This window comes from Calliopsis andreniformis, unplaced genomic scaffold, assembly GCF_051401765.1.
Source record: "Calliopsis andreniformis isolate RMS-2024a unplaced genomic scaffold, iyCalAndr_principal scaffold0046, whole genome shotgun sequence".
Lineage (NCBI taxonomy): Eukaryota > Metazoa > Arthropoda > Insecta > Hymenoptera > Andrenidae > Calliopsis > Calliopsis andreniformis.
This window is the reverse complement of record NW_027480455.1, coordinates 545,455-551,448: the sequence shown is the minus strand read 5'-3', so window position 1 is coordinate 551,448 and position 5,994 is coordinate 545,455.

Sequence of the window (5,994 nt, the reverse complement as noted above, 5' to 3'; positions counted from 1 at the left end):
CTCAACCCTCTGCCATCATCCTCAATCCTCAATCCTCGTTCCTTAATCCTCAATACTCAATCCTCAATCCTCAATAGTCAATCTCCAATCCTAGATCCTCAATCCCCAATCCTCAATCCTTAATCCTCAATCTTCAATCCTCAATCCTCAATTCTCAATCCTCAATACTCAATCCTCAATCCTCAATCCTCAATCCCCAATCCTCAATCCTCAATCCTCAATCCTCAATCCTCAAGTCTCAATCCCCAATCCTCAATCTTCAATCCTCAATCCTCAATCCTCAATCCTCAATCTTCAATCCTCAATACTCAATCTTCAATCTTCAATCTTCAATCCTCAATTCTCAATCCTCAATCCTCAATCCTCAGTCATCAATCCTCAATCTTCAATACTCAATAGAATATCCTGAATTCTCAGTATTCAATACTCAAACCTCAAACCTTAACCCTCAGCCCTCATCCTCCATGCTCAATCCTCAATCCTCAAACCTCAATCTTCAATCCTCAATACTCAATCTTCGATTCTCAATTCTCAATCCTCAATCCTCAATCCCCTATCCTCAATCTTCAATCCTCAATCCTCAATCCTCAATCCTCAATCCTCAATCATCAATACTCAATCTTCAATCCTCAATCCTCAATCCTCAATCCTCAATCCTCAATCCTTAATCCTCAATCATCAGTCATGAATACTCAATCTTCATAACTCAATCCTCAATGCTCAATCCTCAATCCTCAATCCTCAATCCTCAATCCTCATTCTTCAAACCTCAATCCTCAACCCTCAGTCCTCATCCTCAGTTCTCAATTCTCAATCCTCAATCCTCAATCCTCAATCTTCAATCCTCAATCCTCACTACCCAATCTGAAATCCTCAGTCCTCAACCCTCAACCCTCAATCCTCATTCTTCAATCCTCAATACCCAATCCTCAATCTTCAACCCTCAATCCTCAATCCTCAATTCTCAATCCACAATCCTCAGTCCTCAGTCCTCAAACCTCAATCCTCAACACTCAGCCATCTTCCTCAATCCTCAATCCTCAATCCTCAATCCTCAATCCTCAATCCTCAGTCATCAATCTTCAATACTCAATACTCAATCGTCAATACTCAATCGTCAATCCTCAGTCCTCAATTCTCAATCCTCAATCCTCGCTCCTCAAACCTCAATCCTCAACCCTCAGTCCTCATCCTCAATTCTCAATCCTCAATCCCCAAACCTCAATCCTCAATCCTCAATACTCAATCCTCAATCCTCAATACTCAACCATCCATCCTCAATTCTCAATACTCAATAGAATATCCTGAATTCTCAGTATTCAATACTCAAACCTCAATCATAAACCCTCAGCCCTCATCCTCCATCCTCAATCCTCAATCCTCAATCCTCAATCCTCAATCTTCAATCCTCAATACTCAATCTTCAATCTTCAATCTTCAATCCTCAATTCTCAATCCTCAATCCTCAATCCTCAGTCATCAATCCTCAATCTTCAATACTCAATCGTCAATCCGCTGTCCTCAATCCTCAATCCTCAATCCTCGTTCGTCAAACATCAATCCTTAACCCTCAGCCATCATCCTCAATCCTCAATCCTCGTTCCTTAATCCTCAATACTCAATCCTCAATCCTCAATAGTCAATCTCCAATCCTAGATCCTCAATCCCCAATCCTCAATCCTTAATCCTCAATCTTCAATCCTCAATCCTCAATTCTCAATCCTCAATACTCAATCCTCAATCCTCAACCCTCAATCCACAATCCACAATCCTCAATCCTCAATCATCAACCTTCAATCCTCAATCCTCAATCCTCAATCCTCAATCATCAATACTCAATCTTCAATCCTCAATCCTCAATCCTCATTCTTCAAACCTCAATCCTCAACCCTCAGTCCTCATCCTCAATTCTCAATCCTCAATCCTCAAACCTCACTCTTCAATCCTCAATACTCAACCCTCAATCCTCAATACTCAACCATCAATCCTCAACTCTCAATACTCAATAGAATATCCTGAATTCTCAGTATTCAATACTCAAACCTCAAACCTCAACCCTCAGCCCTCATGCTCCATGCTCAATCCTCAATCCTCAAACCTCAATCTTCAATCCTCAATACTCAATCTTCGATTCTCAATTCTCAATCCTCAATCCTCAATCCCCAATCCTCAATCTTCAATCCTCAATCCTCAATCCTCAATCCTCAATCCTCAATCCTCAATCATCAATACTCAATCTTCAATCCTCAATCCTCAATCCTCAATCCTCAATCCTCAATCCTTAATCCTCAATCATCAGTCATGAATACTCAATCTTCATAACTCAATCCTCAATGCTCAGTCCTCAATCCTCAATCCTCAATCCTCAATCCTCATTCTTCAAACCTCAATCCTCAACCCTCAGTCCTCATCCTCAATTCTCAATTCTCAATCCTCAATCCTCAATCCTCAATCTTCAATCCTCAATCCTCACTACCCAATCTGAAATCCTCAGTCCTCAACCCTCAACCCTCAATCCTCATTCTTCAATCCTCAATACCCAATCCTCAATCTTCAACCCTCAATCCTCAACCCTCAATTCTCAATCCACAATCCTCAGTCCTCAGTCCTCAAACCTCAATCCTCAACACTCAGCCATCTTCCTCAATCCTCAATCCTCAATCCTCAATCCTCAATCCTCAATCCTCAATCCTCAATCCTCAGTCATCAATCTTCAATACTCAATACTCAATCGTCAATACTCAATCGTCAATCCTCAGTCCTCAATTCTCAATCCTCAATCCTCGTTCCTCAAACCTCAATCCTCAACCCTCAGTCCTCATCCTCAATTCTCAATCCTGAATCCCCAAACCTCAATCCTCAATCCTCAATACTCAGTCCTCAATCCTCAATACTCAACCATCAATCCTCAATTCTCAATACTCAATAGAATATCCTGAATTCTCAGTATTCAATACTCAAACCTCAATCATAAACCCTCAGCCCTCATCCTCCATCCTCAATCCTCAATCCTCAATACTCAATCCTCAATCTTCAATCCTCAATACTCAATACTCAATCCTCAATCCTCAATACGCAACCATCAATCCTCAATTCTCAATACTCAATAGAATATCCTGAATTCTCAGTATTCAATACTCAAACCTCAATCCTCGACCCTCAGCCCTCATCCTCCATCCTCAATCCTCAATCCTCAAACCTCAATCTTCAATCCTCAATACTCAATCTTCGATTCTCAATTCTCAATCCTCAATCCTCAATCCCCAATCCTCAACCTTCAACGCTCAATACTCAATACTCAATCCTCAATCCTCAATACGCAACCATCAATCCTCAATTCTCAATACTCAATAGAATATCCTGAATTCTCAGTATTCAACACTCAAACCTCAATCCTCAACCCTCAGCCCTCATCCTCCATTCTCAATCCTCAATTCTCAAACCTCTATCTTCAATCCTCAATACTCAATCTTCGATTCTCAATTCTCAATGCTCAATCCTCAATCCCCAATCCTCAATCTTCAATCCTCAATCCTCAATCCTCAACCTTCAATCCTCAATCCTCAATCCTCAATCCTCAATTCTCAATCGTCAATCCTCAATCATCAATTCTCAATCTTCAATCCTCAATCGTCAATCCTCAATCCTCAATCCTCAATCATCAGTCATGAATACTCAATCTTCATAACTCAATCCTCAATACTGAATCCTCAATCCTCAATCCTCAATCCTCAATCCTCAATCCTCATTCTTCAAACCTCAATCCTCAACCCTCAGTCCTCATCCTCAATTCTCAATTCTCAATCCTCAATCCTCAATCCTCAATCTTCAATCCTGAATAATCAATCCTCAATCCCCAATCCTCAATCTTCAATCCTCAATCCTCAATCCTCAATCCTCAATCCTCAATCCTCAATCCTCAATCCTCAATCCTCAATCATCAATTCTCATCCTTCAATCCTCAATCCTCAATCCTCAATCCTCAATCCTCAATCATCAGTCATGGATACTCAATCTTCATAACTCAATCCTCAATACTCAATCCTCAATCCTCAATCCTCAATACTCAATCCTCTATCCTCATTCTTCAAACCTCAATCCTCAACCCTCAGTCCTCATCCTCAATTCTCAATTCTCAATCCTCAATCCTCAATCCTCAATCTTCAATCCTGAATAATCAATCTCCAATCCTAGATACTCAATCCCCAATCCTCAATCCTTAATCCTCAATCTTCAATCCTCAATCCCCAGTCCTCAATCTTCAATCCTCAATGCTCAATCCTCAATCCTCAATCCTCAATCCTCAGTCCTCAATCCTCAATCAACGAACCTCAAACCTCAATACTCAATACACAATCCTCAGTCCTCAATACGCAACCAACAATCCTCAATTCTCAATACTCAACAGAATATCCTGAACTCTCAGTATTCAATATTCAAACCTCAAACCTCAACCCTCAGCCCTCATCCTCCATCCTCAATCCTCGTTCCTCAATCCTCAATACACAATCCTCAATCCTCAATAGTCAATCTCCAACCCTAGATCCTCAATCCCCAATCCTCATTCCTTAATCCTCAATCTTCAATCCTCAATCCTCAATTCTCAATCCTCAATACTCAATCTTCGATTCTCAATTCTCAGTCCTCAATCCTCAATCCCCAATCCTCAACCTTCAACCCTCAATACTCAATACTCAATCCTCAACCCTCAATACGCAACCATCAATCCTCAATTCTCAATACTCAATAGAATATCCTGAATTCTCAGTATTCAATACACAAACCTCAATCGTCAATCTTCAATCCTCAATACTCAACCTTCAATCATCAATCCTCAATCCCCAATCCTCAATCCTTAATCCTCAATCTACAATCCTCAATCCTCAATCCTTAATCCTCAATGTTCAATCCTCAATCCTCAATACCCAATCTGCATTCCTCAGTCCTCAACCTTCAACCCTCAATCCTCATTCTTCAATCCTCAATACCCAATCCTCAATCTTCAACCCTCAATCCTCAATCCTCAATTCTCAATCCTCAATCCTCAGTCCTCAGTCCTCAAACCTCAATCCTCAACACTCAGCCATCATCCTCAATCCTCAATCCTCAATCCTCAATCCTCAATCCTCAGTCATCAATCTTCAATACCCAATACTCAATCGTCAATCCTCAATCCTCAATCTTCAATCCTCAAAGCTCAATCTTCAATCTTCAATCTTCAATCCTCAATCCTCAATCCTCAATCCTCAATCCTCAGTCATCAATCGTCAATCTTCAATACTCAATCGTCAATCCGCAGTCCACAATCCTCAATCCTCAATCCTCGTTCCTCAAACATCAATCCTCAACCCTCAGCCATCATCCTCAATCCTCAATCCTCGTTCCTCAATCCTCAATACTCAATCCTCAATCCTCAACAGTCAATCTCCAATCCTAGATCCTCAATCCCCAAACCTCATTCCTTAATCCTCAATCTTCAATCCTCAATCCTCAATTCTCAATCCTCAATACTCAATCCTCAATCCTCAATCCTCAATCCTCAATCCCCAATCCTCAACCTTCAATCCTCAATCCTCAATCCTCAAGCCTCAATCCTCAATCCTCAATCTTCAATCCTGAATACTCAATCTTCAATCCTCAATACTCAATCTTCAATCCTCAACCCTCAATCCACAATCCACAATCCTCAATCCTCAATCATCAACCCTCAATCCTCAATACTCAATCTTCAATCCTCAATCCTCAATCCTGAATCGTCAATCCTCATCCTTCAATCCTCAATACCCAATCTTCAATACTCAATCCTCAATCCTCAGTCATCAATCCTCAATCCTCAATACTCAATCGTCAATCCTCAGTCCTCAATTCTCAATCCTCAATCCTCGTTCCTCAATCCTCGATACTCAATCGTCAATCCCCAGTCCTCAATTCTCAATCCTCAATCCTCGTTCCTCAAACCTCAATCCTCAACCCTCAGTCCTCATCCTCAATTCT